A 22,728-nucleotide genomic window follows, 5' to 3' on the forward strand; every position below is an offset into this window, starting at 1 on the left:
TGTATCTGTTCACTTCAGCATAAGAAAGCTGTTCTAAACCAATCCTTTAACACATTCGCTACTTTAAACAGTAATGTTCTGGGCTACAAAGCCCCAGTGAGCAGTGACAAGTTGGATGGCCACGTTGTAGAGGCCGGGCCTGTACAGGACACAACAGTAGTCAAGTAGGTACTAAACGTACTGCACTGTTGTGAAGTTAGCCTCAGAACCAGACTGTAGGTCCCCAGCACTGGAGCAGTTTATAATACCATAAACTATTATAGTAAGTACTAGGATAAAGTCCCAGCCTCCTTTCAAATCCTTGCACAGTGCCTAGGAAACCTCAAGGAAGTCAAAAATGACTAGTTAGGCTGGCCTCCACAGCATAATTAGAAACTTACTCTGAGCAAAACAATAGAGCTCACTTTTTCTGTAATCTGAAAAGAATGGTCTTGTAGTGATTTAAGGGGGATTGTACAGAAACTCAAAGAAATGGGCCACATGAACTCAAGATGGCCTTTTTACTCCCTTATATCATGAACACCTTTGGGGCCCCTACAATGGGACAGGAATAATACCTGTTATCATGACCAGGGATATAAAGAATACATCCCATCTATAGCATAACCTGTGAAGACAACTCTGAGATGCAATTTACATTCTCCCCCAAAACCATGGCAAAATTTCAGTTCATGTTCACAATTTTAATGCCCTGCAAACTCACTCAAGTATATAATATCATAAGTTTCTTTTCAAATGAGAAAGATCATAATTGTTCTTGACAATTTAGATGGATTTTTTTTTCCATTGCAGTATGCTTTGGTTTCTATGAAAAACTTTCTCAATCTCCAGAGATTCCAAGCTTTCACCATACTGCCCCCCCAAATTATTAACATTTTAATCTTGTTTTAATTAACTCTTATTCCAATGGGATAAAACTTACAGTATCCGAGTTTGCAAACTAGAAGCTGAAAATCTGGCATACTTGATTAGCAACTCAAAACAACTGTGGAGACCAGGGCAAATCTCTAAGCAAATACAACCACAGTGGGAGGAGATGCATAAAAACTGTCAGTTTTCCTCCCAACTCCTCCCCCCAAGCCCTGTCCTTCACCATTACATATTTGAGTGGAGCCAGGTCCCCAGAACCTGAAATAAGAAGACTCTTACCACCTGACAGAGAAGGGCACTAAGAGGTCATCTGTCATTCAGAATCTGAAGAGGCCAACATGGTTCTTCAAAAACTGTCAAGTATTAAAAAACTCACACCATCCTCCACTTAGCCACTTAGCTTCCAGAATACTACATACTCTTTCTTGTCTCATCAGTTCACCATCTTTCCCCTCTTTGTCTCCTTTGCTGGTTCCTTTAAGTCTCCCTAGAGTCTTAATTCTTCATGTTTGTGTTCCTATCTTGGTTTTCTCATCTTCTCTCCATATGTAACTCCCTGGATGACCTCATTAGTCTCATGGCTTTAAACAGCATCTTTGTATCAATGACTCCTAAATACGTATCTTCAGCAGAGACACTTCTCCAAACTTCAGACTCATATAACAAATTACTCAGTAGCGACACATGAATATCTAATGGACATCTCATGCTCCGCATTGAAAACTAACCTCTTGATCCCCCGTCTCTCCTATAGTGCTCCACCTGTGGTCTTTGCCATCTCAGATGACTTTTGGGTGCTCAGATCTAAGAACACTGGAACTATCACCATCATCATCTCACTTTCTATTTGAATTGTACATTTAGCTTTGGCTGTAAAATATGTCTAGACTCTGACCATTTCTTACTAACTTCACAGCTACCAAATGGGCCAAGCCATTATCATCTCTTGCCTGGATTTGAGTCACCTCTTAATTGGTCTCCCTCTTTCTCCTCTGCTATCTATTCTTAAAACATTCACCAAAGAGATTTTTTTTTTTTTTTTTGTAAAGTAACTTGGATCATTTCTTTCCTCTGCTTGAAAGCCCTCAATGAATCCTCATTTTACTCAGCCAAGGGCCTTACAATGGCTTCCACCTCTTTGACCTCTTTCTCTCTGCTCTATCACACACTTACTCCATTCTAGCTACACCTCTGCTTCAGGTTCTGTGTACTGTTTTCTCTATCTGGAATATTTACCCCACATATAGATGCCTATGTGGCTCTTTAATTTCTTTTTTTTCCAAATTCCACTTCTTTATTAAAATGTACTCTGTCTACTTAATTTAGAATTGCATTCTCCTGCACTCCCCCAGAGATCAGAAATAAGACAAGGATGTTCAATATCACCACTTCTATTCAAAATTGTACTGGAAATTCTAGCAATATGGCAAGAAAACAAAAGGCATCCATACTGGAAAAGAAGCAGCAAAATTATTTCTGCTTGCAGATGACATGACCTTGTATATAGAAACTCATAATACACAGAATGTTTAACAAAAATTTAGAGCTAAAAAGTGAATTCAATTTTATTTCTATACATTAACAATGATGATTCAAAAATGAAACTAAGAAAAAAATTCCAATTGTAATAGCATAAAGAAATAAAATACTTAGCATTAAAGTTTAGTCTAAAAGAAATTCACCACGTATATATATGACTGGTCACTTTACTGTACAGAAACTGATAGAAATTGTAAATCAATTATAATAAATTAAAAATAAAAAAATGAATCATTGTCCCAATTTAAAAAAGAAATAGACCAAAAACTACAAAATGTCATTGAAAAAAATAAAAGACCTAAATAAATGGAAAAAATATCTCATCTTCATGGATTGGAAAATTAATATTGTTAAGGAAGGCAATATTCCCCAAATTAAAGTACAGATTCAACTTTATCAAAATCTTAAGCTGCCTGTTTTGCATATTGACAAACTGATCCTAAAATTCATATAGATAATGCAATGAAACCAGAACAGTCAAAATAATATAGAAAAGAAAAATACTTCCCAATTTCAAAATTTACTACAATGCTACATAATCAAAACAACGCAATATAGTATGACAGACACATAGTTCAATTAAATGGAACTGAAAGCCCAGAAATAAACCCACATACCTAATGCTAACAGATTTTTAACAAGAGTTCCAAGACACCTAAATGGAGAATGAATAGTCCTTCAACAAATGGTACTGGGACAGGATTCCACAGGCACAAAAATTTCCTTAAAATGAGTCAAAGACCTAAATATAAGAGCTACAACTCATCCTGAGTGAAATGAGCCAGAAAGACAAAGATAAATACCATATGGTATCACTTATAACTGGAATCTAATATCCAGCACAAATGAACATCTCCTCAGAAAAGAAAATCATGGACTTGGAGAAGAGACTTGTGGCTGCCTGATGGGAGGGGGAGGGAGTGGGAGGGATCGGGAGCTTGGGCTTATCAGACACAACCTAGAATAGATTTACAAGGAGATCCTGCTGAATAGCATTGAGAACTATGTCTAGATACTCATGTTGCAACAGAAGAAAGGGTGGGGGAAAAACTGTAATTGCAATGTATACATGTAAGGATAACCTGACCCCCTTGCTGTACAGTGGGAAAATAAAAAAAAAAAAAAGAGCTACAACTATAAAACACTTTAAGGAAAACATAGGTATAAATATTCATATTGGATTAGACAATGGTTTCCTAGATAATAACCCCAAAAGTACAATCAAAAAAGAAAAACAATAAATTGGACTTAATTAAAAAGTGTTGTGTTACAAAAGACACCATGAAGAAAGTAAAAATACAACCCATAGAATGGGAAAAAGTAATGAATTATATCTGACAAGAATATATATAGAACATATACATATAAAATATATAAAAAACTATTACAACTCAACAGTAAAAGCACAGGAAGTAAAAGACAATCATATTTTTTAATGGGCAAAGGATTCTCCAAAGAGGATATAAAAATGGTCAAAATGAAAACATGCTGTTATCAGTCCTTAGGGAAACACAAATCACAACCACAATAAAATACTACTAGGATGGCTATAATTAAAAAAAAAAAAAAAAAGGAAAATAACAAGTGTTGATGAGAATGTGGAAAAATTTAAACCATCATTGCTGCTGCGAATGTAAAACAGTGTATGTAGTATGTTTCAGGAGTAGTTTGAAAGTTCCACAGAAAGTTAAACAGAAAGTTCCCATTTGTCCCAGCAATGCTACTCTCAGGTGTACATACCCAAGAAAATTGAAAACATATGGCCATATAAAAATCCATGAATATTCATACAGTCTCATTCATAACAGTCAAAAAGTAAACACAATTCAAATGCCCATTAATTAGTAAATGAATTATTAAATGTGGTATATCCATACAACTGTTATACGGCCATAAAAAGCTTTCAACATGAAGGAACATTGATAAGTGAATGAAGCCAGACACAATCAGCAACATATTTTATGATTCCATTAATACAAAATGTTCAGAATTGGCAAATCCATACGAACACAGAAAACATGTGAGTGGTTTCAAGGAACTGGAGGAAAGGGGTGAGAGGAGTTATATGATGAGGGGAGGTAGGTAGTAACCACTCATGGATAAGATTTTGGGGGGAGATGATGAAAATGTTCTGGAATTAGACAATGAGAGTCAATTATACACCTTAAAGGGGCAAACTGTATGGCATGTGAATATCTCAGAAATTATTTGGTAAAAATGTAAAATGTAGCCCACCTTAGAACAGATACCTATTTCCTTAAACTGCTTATGTTTTTTTTTGTATCATTTATTTTCTGAAATGTTACACGGATTACTCAATTATATTAAAAAGGTAACTTTCCCCACAGACAGTAGAAAATAAGCTGTGTCAAGACAATTTTTTGTCTGTTTCTTGCACTGCTGTATATTCAGTGCCTAGAACAGTGCCTGGCCTATGAGAGACCTGCAGAAACACCCACTGAATGAGTAAATCAGCTGATTTAAGGCCTTAAAAATAAACCTGGGCTCACTCAAAAGAAAAGTACATATTATCTTCTATCATGTTCTATCCCAAGAGACTGGATATAGTTCCCTGTGCTACACAGTAGGGTCTCATTGCTTATTCATTCAGAAATTGGCACAACACTGTAAATCAACTATACTCCAATAAAAAAAGAAATAAAAGTGCAGTGATCATGTCCCTTCACAAAAGCAAGGCGTAAAAAACCTCAGCTACAGAACTACAGAAACATGTTCATTTGGCTCTTAAGAGTTGTTTGTGCCTTTTTTTTTTTTTTTTTAAGTCTTCTTGTTTAGAGGTGAGTTCTCAGAAATCCAGGGCACACTGTCTACTAACCCCTGGCTATATAAGGCTTAATAAACAGCTAATATTTAATTATATACATGGTCTGCCATAGGGATACAGAGATGACTTCCAAGCTGGAATTCCAGTAGACATTCTCTTAAAGCACTAGTCCAAATTGTTTTCTCAGCTTTAAATTGCTCTTCACCTCCCTCTCTGCCTATCCTATTATCCCATGCCTAGTCCCATTGCTACCTCTTCCAAGAAGTCTTCCAACTACTCCAGTCCTCTTACCTGATGCCCAGGTGGTGTTTACATGAGTTATAGCCCCCGCCCATCAATGTGCACGTGTGTGTGTGGGTGTTTGCACACACGCATAACACCATGACTCTATTATTTAAAAAAAAAAAAAAAAAAAAAAAAAAAACCAGTAACCAGCAGTAAGCTGGCATGCAGTAGGTCCCTAAATGAGTGGAAGGGCGAAAAGTCAGATAAAAGTGGTGATTTGTAAATTTTGCGTTCAGTTAATGTAGGAAATCAGTCTTTTGGCAGTAAAAGAAAAGAAGAGGAAGAATCTTCATGGTCTGCATAAAAGTGTGACTATTACAGGTGGCCCAATTCCCAGTTACTTTGTTCCTGACACCAGAGACCTGTTTTTCAATCAAAATTGCAGCAGCTGTGGAGCTGTAAGGCTGGGCTGGCACCTGGGTCAGAGGTTCCCCATTAGTGCTGGCAGATTTTTCATAATCAAGACACTTCTGAAATGCTGAACCCTACTCAGTGCCAAAGGTTAACGATTCAGTGTGCAGGGACTGAAGCGCAAAGCAGGGCAGCAGACAGCTCAGAGAGAGATGCCACCAGTGGACCAGCTCTGGCTGCTCTCGTTACATCCTGGAATCTATTGGACATTTGCCTTCTTGTGGAGGAGTCATTCAGCAGAGACCATTCATTAAGCAGACTACACTAATCCTGTTTTTCTAACCCTGGTTCATGTTTTTGCATTTGACAGTCAATATTTTTGAGCAGTCTCTCTGTCCACCACTGAGAATGGTTATGCACAAGCAAAGAAAACTGGAGACTGAAGGGGTCACTTGCTGAGTTCAGTGTAGACAGGCAATCTGGGTAATTTTGCATAACAATTACAACTCGCTTTCAGTTGCAAACTATTAGTATGAGAGATACTTCATTCCACATCATTCCCACTAGTGTGGGCTGTTTCAGATCATGAATACTGAGCAAAATAAACTAAAATTATTTCTTTTAAAATTTGCTAACATTTCTTAAGAAAATTGGTCAACTGTGGTGTCACAGATGGAGATATGGCTTTAAACAACCAACTTATTTATAATTATTACACCTTTATAGCTTACTGATTTTCTTTTTGTTCAAGAAATTTCTGAGAATCTTTTACAGGTCCACTCTCCAGATTCTCTTGGATATCTTTCTGTAGCTTCAACTGAACATATATTCCAAAGAGGACTTGCCAATCCCTCCCCTTCTTTGCCCCATGTCATTCTATATTTTCCCATTTTGACCAATAGTTATTTTAGCTTAAAAGTCTCCATTTCCTTCATCCATCACACTAGTTCAGCCTTTTAAGTTCAAAGTCTGGACATTCTTCCTATTGTATGTGTACAAGTCTTGTGTGTATACACACACACACACACACACACACACACACACACAGACTGAGAATGAAAGAGAGGAAAAGGAGGAGGAAGGGGAAAGGAGGAAGTGAGGGAGGGGAAGAGATTGAGATTGACTAGTTTTTTATAGTTTTGGCTCGTGCAATTACAAAGGCTGAAAAGTACAAATAAGTACAGAGAGACAACCAGTTTTAGGCTAAAGGCTGGAAGTGACTGTAGAACTAGGAAGAGCTAATGCTCTAGCTTGAAGTCAGAAGAATTCTCTCTCACTCAGGGAGGATCAGCCTTTTGCTCTACTCAGGCCTTCAATGGATTGGATGACCCACATTATGGTGGGCAAATCCGTCTATTCAATCTATCAATTTAAAAGCTAAATTTAAAATTTGTTTTTTTTTTTAATTTCTTGGAACTGTTTTGGGAGCAAAGCTTCCCTTAAATACCAGTCTAACCAACCTGTGCATTTTGTTTTCCAAAATAGAAAAATTTATATATATTGCAATTACTATATTCATTTCTACAGATAGAGAATATATTCATAGTATATATTCCTCTGTGTAGTCATACAGGAAGATAGGTAGATAAAAAGAAAGTGCAGACAGAGACCACCCAAATGAAAACAAGCAGAGACTTCCAAGATTGCTATAGCAAGAGTCACCCACTATCACCTGAATTTCATTCAAACGCAAAGGCAGGCGGGGGAGGGGTACGGTGTAAAAGCTGTGTGCTCAAAGGGAGGTCTCGGGCATGCCCTTCTTTGAGGTCGATGGCATCAGGAGAAACTAAAGAATAACTAAAAGCAGAGAATCCTATATGATTGATTGGGGGAACATATTTCCCTTTCTCTGGTTGGTCATAAACTGGAAGCAGGGGCAAAAATTAGGGTAGCTATCAGTCATTGGTTTAATCCTGATTGATTTAACCCAATTACTACAGAGGTTGTAGTTTGTCTTCCTAGACTGATCGCTGCTATCAGTCGGAGTTCTATTTTTTACGTATGGCCTGGTAGTTTGTAAAACTAATTTCTCAAGATAGACATAGAGACATTCTGATGAGATTAAGATGGTTGGATCAAGACCTAAAATCACTCCATACTATCTTAGACCAGTACAATGTGACAGGCCTCCAAGTGAAACGAACACAACACATCCAGAGGACAAGACATGTAGCCAGACGTTTTTAGCTGATGTTTGCTCTCAAGCCCTAACTTCTGATTCTGATAAAGGAGGATTGCTTCTTCTTACTATGCTGGGGAAACCTGAGTTGTAGGTTTCTCCGTTTCCCCTAAATGCAAAAGGAATTTTGCCTAATACCACTATAATGCAAGGAGGGGACCCAATGCCCTGCACCCCAGCAGCATCAGAGGAAAGGACTAAGAGAGATCAGGAGAGAACATTTGCTCCAGGGATGGTGGCCTCTGCCCCTCCTCCACTACCCACTTTCTCAGTTCCCCCCACCTCTAAGAGATAAAGGATGTCAGCCAGATAAAAACTGCCTTTCTAATTCTGATAGCACAAAAGCAAGAGAATAGTCACTCCCATCTTAACATGCCCTTAAGATTATACAATTATTCCACCTGCTCAAATAATTACTCAATAAAATGTGCCCAGATTATATGCAACATTGTATTCATCATCTGCCAGAAGGTGTGGGGTGGATTTAAACTTCCTCCCCAGAAGCCAATATATCGATTATTTTAGTGGTCTTGTCTGTCTTTTATTAACAACACGCTTTGTTGATGCGATTTTTCTGCAAAAACATAGTTTAAGATTTTACAGAACTAAACTATAGAGCTAAACCAAAATTTATTTAAGCAATTCCTTATTATGGACATTTATATTGCCTCAAATTTTCACTATTGTATAGCATCATTATACGATAATCATTACACAAATCCCTGATTATGTCCTGAAGAAAACTTCCTAGAAGAGAAATTACTTAGTGAAAAGTTCTAAACATTAAATATATATATATAAAATTAAGACTTTTTGTGGCAAATGGAAGTTCCCAGGCTAGGGGTCGAATTGGAGCTGCAGCTGCCGGTCTACATCACAGCCACAGCCACGCAGAATCCAAGCCATGTCCGTGACCTACATCACAGCTCAGGGCAACGCCGGATCTTTAACCCACTGAGTGAGACCAGGGATCAAACTCGCATCCTCATGGATACTAGCTGGGTTCATGGCCACAATGGGAACTCCTATATCATTCAGACTCTTAATACGTGTCTCCAAATTGCCCTGCAAAAGTGATTATATAAATCTGCATCCTCAACAGTAGAGTGGAAGAGAGGTCAATTTACTACAACTTCTCCATAATTTTTCTCTTTGTAAAATAAATAAGTGAAAAATATATTGTTCTTAAGTTTTTTCTTTGAAACTTGGTAAAGGTGCACATTTTTCACATCCTTAATGTTCATTTGCATTTCTTTTATTAACGGTTCATAAACCTTATATATTTTCTACTGAGGTACTCATCTTTTTCTGTTTGTTGATTTATAAGAGGACATTTAACTTAATTAAAATGGAATTAATTGCTTATATTGCAGGAGGTAAAAACTTTAGTATTTTTCCAAAGTTTACCAATTGTTCTAATTGTTGAACAATTAATTTTCCCCAGAGATCTGAAATATTATCAATATCACATCATTAATTTAAATGTATTCTAGGGAGGTTTTACTTTTATTAAATTTGTTTTTCTATTCTGTCATCAATGTTCCTTTTCCGTCTTGAAAGATTCTCTCAATTTTTTATTGGTTTTGTACATTTTTATAGATGGTAAGGCAAGTCATACAAGTATTTTTCACAATTTTATTAATCTTCCTTTCTTGTTCTGCTGGGTAGACTTTAAAATAGCATTATCCATTTTTAAAAAATAAACACTGACTTTTGCAAAACTGCATAAAAACTATAAATTAGTTTGCAGAAAATTGACATCATTACAGGTCAGTCTTTCCTATCTATGAATAACGTGACTCCATTTATACAAGTTATCTTTTATGTTGCTCATTCATGTTTTGTGGTTTTCCTATAGATCTTAAGACTTTTTTTAATACCATTAATGCGAATGCATCATCTTCTATTATTTTTCTTAACTGGTGAATGTAAAAATATGATAAAAAGAGCTTTTAAAAATTTTCCTTTTATATCTAACCAAATTGCTAGGCATTCTGTGTAGTTTCATATTAAATTTTCTAGGCAAAGACTGTATCATCAGAAAATAATGATAAATTTGCTAGCCTATCTCACTAGTTCTACTTTCAATTTTTTGTTTTACTTTATTTCGTTTAAGTTTCAAGAACAAATTTTAATAATCATGAGCACGTTGTCATATTCCTGTTGGAAAGGAAATGCATCTAGGTTAAATCCTCGAGGAGGATAGTAAAGATCGATTTGCCATAGATTTGCAGCACTTCCCACTATTCCACATTTGTCTCCTCTGTTTAAAAAACCTTGAGATTGGAAATTTGTGTAACCAGTAAGCATAAATTCTTTGTCTATATAGTTGCTGTAGGAAATTTCCTTTTATCATTTAAGCTTATCGGCTTATTAACATACTTAACCTCGAGTTCAGTGGTTCTTAAGCCTAAACAGTACACTAGATTCACTCAGGAGCTTTTAAACTTGATCATCTCCACATGATTCTTGTCAACAGTCAGCATTATGATCCACTGGCATTCAATTTCAGATTTAAGTGTGGCTAAGAGGCAGCTGGAGAACTTGTGGAAAATCCAGATTCCCAAGACCCAACTCCTACCCCTATCCCCAGAGATTCTGATTTGGTATATCTTGGCCAAAGGTCCATTATCTGTATATTTAACAGGTGTTTTAAGAAGCACTGCCTTCCTGGACTGCAAAGCAATTTGATTCCACTTCTGGCCTAAAGGAAAATGTATCCCTGGACAATCTGAATCAGCTGATTGCAAACCAAGCTACATATTAGACTCACCTGGGGAGCTTTCACAACATCCTGCTGCCTGAGTCGCCACTGCCAGACATCTTTATGTAACAGCAGACCAAAAACTCCAACTCTTGAAGCGCACTCCCCTTGCCACAACCCCTTCCTCCAGCTTTACCGCTTACAAGGTCCTTCTAGGACTAAACCATACACTAAGATAGTGATATCTGAGCATATGGAGAAAAAGAGGTACTAATCAGGGGATGTGAATTAGTCTTAGTCCTTTGGAAAGCAGTTTTTGCCAAGGGTTTCCCATTTGGTGCAATCTTCTTCCTCATCATGTGTCTCTCCTAACCGTGTCTCTTCTAACCTTATCCTGGGCTCCAGGTGTGCAGTCTACCCTTCAGGAGACAAAGACACCAACTCCAGGTGATGACCTGGATTTCCATTCAGATTTATCTTATAATTAATGCAAATCCATTTTTAATGCTAGCACTTTTAGGCTATTGGAACTTTTCAATATTTTCTCAGAATGCATGGATATTTTAGTGGACACCCTAAAGCTGAATAACTAGCTTTTACCCAACACCATCTGAAGGGGAAATCACAATTTATTTCTGTAACCAACATTTATTTAGAGCTACCCTGTGCCAGATAATTGTGTTGTATTATCATAAACATTATTTCTCACCAAAAGAAGTCCTATATTTTTACAGATGAGTAAATTAGGAAGCCTGGACTCAGGCCAAGGGCCTCCTATTTCAGTACCACCGTCACATGCCGCTGAGACTTAGGGCATGGGATACAAATGGGCCAGGGTTCCTCATCCTGTGGTTCAACTGCTCATGGAAAATCTTACCTGCCTGCTGCGCTAAATGGAGTGAAGAGGAAACCTATCTGAGCAATTCAGACAAAGTAGAATTTGTTTTGCTGCAAATGATTCAAATCATTAAATTCAACAAATACCCATTAAGCGTCTATTATGGGTAAGGCTCCACAACCCTTTCCAAGTGCCAACTATAAATCAGATTTGGTTTATGTGAAATCCTCCCCTGTTATTTCTAGGCTGTAGCACCGTATTTTCATTTTTGCTCTGCGTATTCAATCTTTTAAAAAAGATATACATTTCTAACCTGTGTCAAGATCAGACATCCCTGATGAACCAACTGCTATTTCAGGGAGAAAGAATAAGGGCAATGTGCTGATTTCATGAAGCAGCCTTCAGAGCCTCCCTCTTCTAAACTCTCCTAAGCTGGCGAGGTCTGGTCCCTCCAGAGCACTTTGCTATCTGGGAATGCTGATTTCTCATTAGCCTGAAGTGGAGTAGCCACAGCCCCATCTGTTCAACCTCGGTGCTCTCCATTCCCAGCTCAATTTAAAGATTTACAAATTCAGAGAGAGGCCTCTCCCACCTGTGAGGCCAGGGTAGGCCCTCCTGGGTCACTGTGTTCTGCTTACCACAAGCAGCTTGTGTCAAGCCACACAAGCAGCTCTGTGAAAAAGGCCCTACCCATTGGTCCTGGTCAGTGCTTTCCTTCCAGTACAGTAATAAGGAGATTAGGCTTTAATCAGATCTGATTCAAATTCCTCCCTTGATCTCCCTTTTGAATATGCTCCACTGAGCCCCTGGTTTTTGCCACTTAATATGCAGAAAGACAATAAAGAGCTTAAGATAGACACATATCTAAGCCCCCTCTGAACTTGGGAAATCAAAATTGCAACATGCCTCCCAACCCTCAGTGGAGCCAGACTGGGGAAGATGATTTGTCCTGTGTCCCCTCACAGGCCCTGTGGAGGCTATAAATAATGAGAGCTTGCACTCTGGTCCCTTCCCATGTCCCTGAGATCAAGGAGCCAAACCTGAAAAGGTGCCCAGGGCAGTATATTGGCACCTTGATCTCAGCTCACTTTATCCAGGCATCAGGAGCCTCATACATGAAATTTCACTCTGAGAAGTCAATTGTCAGGGAGGAAAAGAGCAGATGCTGATTCTGCCATTTACCTAATAGTTATTTTTGGGATGCCTACCATATGCCCTCTCTATGCTAATTCAGACTTCCTTTCTGAATACTTACAGAAACATCAAAGACCATCCATGCCCACCCAGAAATTCCCCTTATGGTGAGCAGTAACTGAATACAAGGCCCTCTGTGTCAAGAGGCATATGAACAGAAACCTCCAAATAGGGCTGAAGGAGTATGAGGTGAGAGAGACCTCAATATGCTGGCAGAGCAGGAAAAAAAAGATTGCTAGTGAAGAGGGGTTGATCTGGGAGAGAAGGATGGATGGGAGAGCTGCATACATAGAAGAGAGTCTCTGTATGGTTAATTTATCCAGCAGTACGGCACCCAGGCTGAATCACCTGCTGCAAACATACAAAAAGGTTGATTTTAATTTACTTAATTTTTTGGGAGTTCCTGTTGTGATGCAGTGGTAAACTGAATCCCAGTAATAACCACGAGAATGTGGGTTCGATCCCTGGCCTCGCTCAGTGGGCTAAGGATCTGGCATTGCCATGAGCTGTGGTGCAGGCAGCAGACACAGCTGGGATCTGGCGGTGCTGTGGCGTAGGCTGACAACTATAGCTCAATTAGACCCCTAGGCTGGGAACTTCTACATGCCATGAGTCTGGCCCTAAAAAGAAAAAAAAAATTAACTTTTTGATTAAGCACTAATGATCAAAGAAAATAATTCTAAACCAAAGAATAAGTGAATAAGAACCTACAGATTTAAAATAATCACTAAAGCCAACTTTAGCTTTAAAAGCATTTACCAATCTTCATAAACATGAATATCAGGTATATCAACACAATGGAATGCTTTTGGCCTTAAAAAAGAAATGAAGTATAGATATATGCTACAATATGCATGGATCTTGAAAACACTAGGCTAAATGAAATAAACTAGTCACAATAAACAATGTATTGTATAATCCATTTATATGAAATGTCCAGAATAGGCAAATCCACAGAGGCAGAATAAGTTAGTGGGAGGAAATTAGAAATGACTTCTGAGGTGTGTGTGGTTTTTATTGGGGGGGTAAGGAAAATGTTCTAAAATTAGATGTTGGTGATGGTTGTACAACTCTAAATATATCAGAAATCATTGAATTGTACACTTTAAATGGGCAAATTGTATGCTATACAAATTATTATTATTATTTTGTCTTTTTGCCTTTTCTAGGGCCGCTCCCATGGCATATGGAGGTTCCCAGGCTAGGAGTCGAGTCGGAGATGTAGCCACTGGCCTACGCCAGAGCCACAGCAACACAGGATCCAAGCTGGGTCTGCAACCTACACCACAGCTCACAGCAACACCAGCTCCTTAACCCACTGAGCCAGGGATTGAACCCGCAACCTCATGGTTCCTAGTCAGATTCGTTAACCACTGAGCCACGACGGGAACTCCATGCTATACAAATTATATCTCAAAATTGCTAACCAAAAATAAAGTAAAACAGGAGAGGAACAGAGGGAGTGACTTATGAGGTCACTGTTAACAAAAAAGATCAAAACATTCATTAACCCTAGATTTCAACTTATATGTGCATATTAAAAACCTCTATGGTAACCACTAAAAGAAGAAAAATAGGTTGCATAATTTCCAAAATAAAACTGAAAATATAATAACATGACATAAACTTACTCAAACATAAGGTAAGCAAGGAGAAAAAGAAATGGAGAACAAAATGAATAGAAAAATAAGGAGCTATAATTAAAAACTCCAAAATGAATATACTGTATATGTAACAAAATATATGACTATATACATAGAAATACAGTGTGAATAAATATCAGCAATTATCATAAATGTTGATGCATAAACTGTTATAGTTAAAAGATAAATACTGAAGATAAAAATAAATCCAGCACTACACTATTTATAAGAAACATATAAGACATAGAACACAAGAAGATTAAAAAAGAATGAAAAGATGTTCTAGATAAATAGTAAAGAAATGAAGCTATATCACTATCAGAGTCAACTGACTCATAAGAAAAAACAATCACCCAAGAAAAAAAAATAACTAGATAAAGGATCACTATACAATGTTTAAAGTTTCAATTTGTCAAAGTCATAATCATTCTTAATGTACATGTACCTGACAACACATCATGAAAATATTTAAAGCAAAAAATTGTTGTAACTATGGAGGAAAATGGACAAACTATTATGGTAATGGAAATACTTTTAACACAGCTATCTTAGAAACTGTTAGCCCAAGCAGTGAAAAAATTAAGACAATGTATTGAAATCACACTATATTAACTGCATAACCTAATGGGAATTTATAGCACATTCCACCCAACAATAAGAGGCAAGAGAATTTTTCAACCAAAATTGACAAGAAAGTCTCAACAAAGTTCAAAGGATTTGGTGTCACAGTAAGTTCTCTGAGCATAAAGCAATTAGGTAAGACATAGTAGCTAAAAGATAGCTATGAAAAACAACATATTGGGACATTTAAAAACTTACTCCTAAATAAACCAATCACATATCAAAAAATAAATCATATTATAACTTAGACAACATCTAGAGCTACACAATATTTCTATGCAAGAATTCCCTCGTGAAATGCAAGTAACACAGTATTGATAGTGAAAAGTATAACCTCAAATGTTTAATTAGCAAAAGAAAAAAAGGCTAAAAATTATTGAACTAAGCATCTGTCTCAGTTTAAAAAAAAAAAGAGAGAAAGAGAAAATATCATCAAATCAAACCCAAAAAAGTAGAAAGGGGAAATACTACAGATAAGAGAAGTTAATAAAATGGAAAATCAACATACAACAGAGAGGAAAAAACGAAAGCCAAAAACTGGCTCTTTGCAAAGAGTAATAAAATTAACAAGCCTCTAGCAAGGTTGATCAAGATAAAAGGAAGAGAAAATATGAATAAACAATACTGGGAATGAACACGGGGGCTTAATTATAGAAGCTACAAACATGAATAAAATTAGCTTATGAAGAGTTTTGTGCCAAAAAATGGGAAATCTTAGATGAAACTTAACTCTGACTTATCAAAATTAGCCAACATTTTAAAGTGACTGGAAGAGAACATCCCAAGTGCAGCATTACATGAAAGAAGAGCTGAAGGTAGAAAGGGCAATGGCTTTGTGGGGCACACTCACTGATCTGTTCCATAAACAATACTGAACATTACTGAAGAGGAATCTGCCTGTGTCTGGCTGCTGTGTGGGAGACCTTGTCAACTGGCATGAATACTACCCGTAGCGGGCTCACAGCTCAGTGGCAAGCTTTAGGAATGTACATACATGTGTACAGGAGGATTAAAGTTCTCTGGAGTTTTACAGAAGTTAATGAAGATGGGGCCTAGGTTTCGTGTTGAAAAGCACCAGAAGGACATTGGAGGGAGCGAGATGTGAGATGGAGGAATTCAGACTTTATTCTGGACCAAGAGAAAACACTGAAGTTTTTGAATAACAGAAAACTATGACGAGGGTTTAAGACTTATGAAGCTAATACACATATACATGGATGATGAATGAAATTTTGAAATGTTGAAAGATGAGACACAGTGACAACTTTGGAAGATACTGCAGTAATCAAGATAAGCTTTGATACACTCTTCAAATGGGGTGGTAGAGGTAGACATAGGAAGAATATCATGCAGAAGCACTGACAGATCTAGCAGATATCACGCCTAAGGTGCAAGACTTGGGACATCTTAAGATATCAATTCTAAACAAATAAAAATTAAATAAATTAATAACTATTCAATTCAGTCATTTGTTTTGAAAACATGTTTGGGAATCTAATGAGTTCTAATTTCTCAATTCAAGTAGTATGGTCCCATGAGAAAATATAAAAGCTAGTTCAGATGTGAGGACTTGGCAAGAATTTCAACTGGATCTTGGATAAATCTTTGAAACTGATGCCGAAGCAGCCAACAAGCAGCATGAAGGATACACTCAAGGTCAAAGATAAATGAGAATGGATATGGCTTCTCAATGCCTCCCCTTGATCCTCACTGCACATTATGTGGGAACCACACAGGAAGAGACACAGCATGCAGGGGCCACTGCCTTTCCTCTTAAGCTGGGGATGTTGAGCACACAGGAGTTTCAGCAACCAAGGTTCCATTCTATCACCATATACAGAGCTTTGTGTTGTGTATTTACTGCGTCACAGGGCTTAATACAAATGTTAGTGAAACAGACTCAGGGGTGGACTACAATAGCATAGCAAGAAGTGCTCAGGAAGAACTTACTTGCAGAGGTGTGAGTTGAGCCTTCTTGTTTTTCAGATGGGGAAACTGACATTCCCTAAGGGAGTATCTCACCCAAGCTTGTAGCTATGGAGATATAACTGCCAGCCAGGCCACCTGCTACCAGCTGAGCTCTCTCCACACCACAGGCTGCCTCCAGTGAGGTAAAGACTCCCCTTAGAGCTTCATGAGGTGATGAGGGACTTGGGAGACAATGCTCTTGATGTAGCCCAGGTCGGGAGTGAGTCTGGTATCCTTTCCAATCCCTTCTCTGGGTCCGAGGGTGGACTTCATTTTTTACAGCTCTGAGAATCAGAGTTATGGAGTTTTGCCTTGCGACAGAATGGCCCGAGGTGGCATAGCAGCCAATGCTTCGGGTGAAGAACAAGGTTAAGAGTCATCAGAAGGCCTGTCAAGGCTCCTGGACAAACAACCAAAGTCACCTTCTGTGAGATGCAAATGATTTTCACCGGAATAATCAATTAAAAACTGTAAGCACCTTGAGGACAGGTACTATGTCTTAAAGTCTCTACAGGCCTGACACAGAAAAAGTAAGCAGTACATGTTCAGTTAACTTAAATCTTAACTGATAATCTCTAGGAGTGAAGTATTCCAGATAAGTTGACCATGATAAAGCCAAAGTGCACCTCCATTTTCTATCTATTTTGAACGGGAAATATTTCACAAGAAACCCTCACTTTCATCTCTACTAAAATAATCCAACTTTTTTTGATGACTTATACTCAACAAATTGAGTTTTTTAAATTAGCCTCATTATAATGGAGAAGGAATATTGAAAGATTTCAGACTGTTTATGCAATACATAGCCGAAGACTGCTGTTCTTTTGGGGATTTAATGTCTCTATTTGATGATTCCTGCCTCTCTTTTGCAATGTGGCTTTCAGCTGTCACTTTTTGGTGTGTTTTTTTGTTTGTTTTTTGTTTTTGTTTGCCTTTTCTAGGGCTGCTCCCATGGCATATGGAGGTTCCCAGGCTAGGGGTCTAATCGGAGCTGTTGCTGCCGGCCCACGCCAGAGCCACAGCAACGAGGGATCCGAGCCAGGTCTGCAACCTACGCCACAGCTCACAGCAATGCCGGATCCTTAACCCACTGAGCAAGGCCAGGAATCAAACCTGCAACCTCATGGTTCCTAGTCGGATGCGTTAACCCCTGAACCACCACGGGAACTCCACTTTTTGGTGTTCTTTTCTTTCCTTACCCAAGCATCCCAGAAACTGGATGGAACATTTTACCTGTGTTATTTCAAGAGGTGGTGGAATTTTCCAAAAGTTACAATAACTGAGACTATCTGTATGAGTCAGAGTAAGGTTACAGGCAGTTATGTCTCTGGGCCAAAGTGGCCCTATGCAGTAAGAGGACAACACAACACAACGAAGTTGAACTTAACTCAGAGATATTGTCACTGGAGAACACAGAACTAACGGGCTTTTGTTTGGGTTTTATGGTGGATTTTTATTTCTTTTTTTTTCAAGTTACCAAACTTCATTGTTTCCTTATACTCAGGAGACAGAGACCAGTCAAGCATTTTTTCAATGCAGCCAGTGTTCTCCTTTTATATACTGTCATATTAATACTGCCATGTTGTAGCTTGACAGCATGACAGCAAATCAACAATCTGCATACCTCTATCATCCAGAATATAGCTCTTAAAAAGAAGCAGAAAGCTGTCTGTAGCATGGATTTGCAAAGACCTAGGATTAATTTCATTGTTGCCACCTAGAAAACTACATATAATAAGTAAAGACATCCATTTACCCTAAGTATTTATTAAGCTCCTACTATGCACCAAGTATAGCATTATCTACCAAGATACTGCCATCTAAAAGGGACCAAAATGGTATGCAGAGCTAGCCAGTAAGTGTTGTTTCCAAGTGCTGCAGGCTGAGGGAACTGGATGGGTTTTTTTTTTTGGGGGGGGGGGTTGGTTTTTTGTTGTTATTGTTAATCTATTTGGTTTGAATTACTCCAGCTCTTCTTCCTCCCTTTCCCACATTCCCTTGGCCCAAAGATGATTCCTCTCTTGCAGGTTAAGAGAATAACTGAGCAGCGGGCTATGAGGAGACCTCAGAGATGGAAAATTCAGAAGGAATAGACAATGGAGCAAGCACTGAGTGGCCCTGGGACTAGGGCAGTGGGCAGATTCTCAGAAAGGGCAGGCATCAGAAAATAAAAGAAGCCTGGGCTGAGGAGCTCAGAGACAGGCCATCAGAAAACAAACTACCCTTTTGTTTAGCTCGAATCACTTCTACAGAGTGGCTGGGATTTATTTTCAAGCTTAAACATGTCCACCTTTGCTGTCTGACTTCATTTGGCAGTGCAGAGAGCTGGATAAGGAAACCACAGGGCCCAACTGTCACCCTGTAGAGACAATACATTCTCTGCAGGCAGGGACAATGTCGTATTTATTTTTATAACCGCTAAACACCTGGCATAAGACTTTTTTACACTGAATAGGTGCTTACTAGGTGTTTCCTGTTTTATTTTTGCAGTTATAGCTATATACAAATAATTATATAAGCAATATTGCAAAATATGTGTAACATCTTACAATATCCAGAGCTCTCCCACCTATTCGCTTGTTTGGTTCCTGAAACATTACAAAGGTAACTGGTTATGTGACTTGGCCACAGTGAGGCAAAAGGAACTTTATTCCATCTCACCCCCGTCCCTTTAAACCTAACACTGCAGAACATCTTCTCTGTCACTGGATGAAATCCCAGAGAGTTCCTATAGTTTTTCATGCCACTTCAAGATATTGAAAGCCCCAGTCCAGCCTAATATTAAAGTTCCAAACCCTAATTCACCATCAAATGCACTTGATTTTTTCTCTCCTTTGATGCTTCTGTGGGTGTTTAGATAACCCTCTCCTGCCCCCATGCCGTGACTGCAGTTCTCTGGTGTCATCCCCAGCCAATCCGCCAAAGATCCTCCAAAGCTTCTACACTAATGGTGTGCTTTCTTCAGAACTCATCTCACTCCCAACACGATGCCCCGTGGCCCTCGAAGCTCAGCATACCTACATCAAACTTCTTAGATGATTCTCTGAAGCCCGTGCCCACTTGACTTTGAGGAGAAAAAGAAATGCACAGCACACGAACAGCCTTTCTCCAAAGAACCCCTCACTCTGCACTCTCTCCTAACTCTTTCCTATTTCTATATATAAAACTTTATAACTCGGAGGAAGGTGATGGCCAGGAGTAACCAGCTGATCAGGGAGCTGATCTCCAGCATGGTCTCCTTCCTCTCTTCAGGGTTAGAGGTCCCAATATAAAAATCCACTCAATAGCAGCTAAGTCCTGTTTTAACAACTTGTTTCAAAAGGTGTATCTTTAAAGGTGAACAGAGTAGATACTAAGTTTCTTCCATTTCACAGGTGAGGAAACTAGGCTCCTGCCTCAGGTCACATGGTCACTCAGAGGCAGTAGTGGGACTCAGAATGAAGTCAGCCTCAAGCGCCACACACTTTCTACTACCCTGTGCCTTCTTAGCCTCCGGTGGCCCCTGCTCATGCTAACTCAGTCAAGGACAAGGCAGGAGACTCTGCCTCATGATACCCTGCCTAGTCTTCACACTGGGCACACTGGTTTTCCCTGGGGAAACATACAAGTTGAATCTCCGTCTATGAGCAATACTACGATAAATAGAGCTAATAATAATTAAAAATGGCTACATAGCACCTCCTAAGCACCAGTCTAAGTAATTCTCATGTATTAATTATTATGGTCCCTGCAACTTCCCCATGAAGTAGCTACTATTGCTATCTGCAATCTTAACAGATAAGGAAATAGAGGCACTGAGAGGTTAAGCAGACTCTCCAAGGTCATGCTACTAAATTAGGGAGGCAGGATTCTAGCCACAATTTCTGATACAGTAATTCTCACACTTTAGTTTCAATAAGAATCATGCAGGGAGCTTGTTAAAACACACAGTCCAAGCCTTCTATTTAGATGATGACTGTATATCTTGGCTTGGACTCTGGAATCTTCATTTTAATACACGCCCCAGGTCACTCAGGTGAAGGTCCATACACACTAGGCCTGGTGCATCATCTACAAAGGGATAAACACAGAACTGTGAGACACTATGGTAACTTCCTCAAGGATGGACCCTTCTGCAGCTATGTGCCAAAGACAGTCAGTGTGAAAAGGGAGCTGGAAATTTCCTCAATCTACTCTCTTCCTCTCAATCTACTCTCTACGTTCATAGTACTGTTTGTTGAATAAGTGAAATGTTTGTTGAATAACTGAACCTGTTCCCAGGATCCTGAAGACTGTGAAAAGAAGTTTACTTTTAATATACTTCAAAAAACACATAATCTAAAAAATAGCTCACACTATTGAACAACTTGAGCAAATCCTCTGCACTACCTGCCAAGGTCACAGTTTCGATCTCACCTTCAATTATTGATAGATAGCTTGATAATTTGAGAAGAGAGAAACAGACGTTTTTCAAGCTTTGGAAAAGGAAAGTCTTTTTAATAAGAGATTCCATCCTGATTACATAGCTCTTATCAGAAAATCCCTTGAGAGCTGAATTCCAGAAGGCAACTATTAAAAATGCCTTTGAAAAACTGGAAATTATCTGCTTACACAGCTTAGAACAGACCAGGAGGGATTATATACTTGGTGCAGAACAAGAACTAAAGATTGTTCTTGTGGTCAGAACTGGACTGAATTTCTAAACTACCTTTGTCCCCACAAGGAAACCTTTTAAGTTTAACCAGAAAGTGCTTCAGCAAGCAGACAAGGAGGCAGGAACCTAGCCATTTTTGACTAAGGTAGTCAGTGTACCATTAATGACACCACCAGTCAAGATCTGCAACAAAGGTAAATCAAACTGTATTATAGAGGAAAAGGGGGCTCCAGCCCAAGAGAACATCAATGGACAGAGCTTGGCCAAAGGACAAGGAAGAGATATAATGAAGCAGGAGCCCAGAGACAATAGACAAGGAGTTAACCACTTTGATAAAGACCCAGTCATGAAAGTCCAAGGCTCTGAAAGAACTAAGTCCAGGGCCAGTGCTCCAAAGTAGAACTCAAGAGTTTGAGGAGGAGAAGACAAGTCATCTACAATCCATGATTAGTTATTCACAATATGGGGACCAAAAATACTAGCAGACCTCTGTCATTAAGATTTTAAGTGTTGCTCAGTATTACCCTTGAACATGACCCAAAATATCACTTGATTTAGGACTAATTATTTTTTAAATTTCTTAAGAAATTTAAATGTTCTAAAGAACTCTTTCAAATGCAAAGCTGATCATGGTAAATCAACACAGATTCACCTGTGCTCCTCCATCTTCCCACCTTTTGTCTTATCTCTTTACTGAGTGTTGGATGTCACCTCCCTTCACAAGCACTTTTGACTGCATGATGGGTGAACACACTTCCAGGTTTTCAGGCTGATCTTGGAGAAGTTACTGTCTCACTGGAGCATACAACACACACTGAGAGAACAAGTGAAGATGAAGCAGAGAAATGACTTTGATAAAGTTCTCTTATCTACCTGGCCTGTCATTCAACCACTGGAAGAGGGGAAAGGGGCCCCAGCAGGACCTGTTAGCCATAGAGTCATGCTGGTTCTAGCTGGTGTCCTGGGACATCTAGATGACGGAAAATTGATGATTTGTCTAATGAATTTACCAAGCATTGAGATTAAACTACAAATCAGGAATTACTATAATCACTTGTTTCCACAGTAACAGAAATTGTTACTTTAATATCTTGCTCACAAGAACCAGTTAAGCTAAA

General features: G+C 38.6%; 1 long non-coding RNA gene across 9 annotated transcripts in view; it reads right to left on the bottom strand.

Moving 5' to 3' along the window:
* Positions 1 to 22,728, bottom strand: part of LOC102159977 (uncharacterized) — a 777,987-nt gene that overhangs the window by 565,768 nt on the left and 189,491 nt on the right. The window contains exon 5 of one of the 9 annotated variants that reach the window (XR_014842505.1): positions 9,489 to 13,365. The exons of the other annotated variants lie outside the window; for them this stretch is intronic. This is a non-coding gene — a long non-coding RNA (uncharacterized LOC102159977). Of the gene's footprint in view, positions 1 to 9,488; positions 13,366 to 22,728 lie in introns of those variants that run through there. 9 annotated transcript variants of the gene reach the window in all.

This window comes from Sus scrofa, chromosome 3 (genome assembly GCF_054392235.1).
Source record: "Sus scrofa isolate SSC_HxYL_T2T_F1_AM1 chromosome 3, Sscrofa_HxYL_maternal_Yorkshire_Landrace_v2.0, whole genome shotgun sequence".
Lineage (NCBI taxonomy): Eukaryota > Metazoa > Chordata > Mammalia > Artiodactyla > Suidae > Sus > Sus scrofa.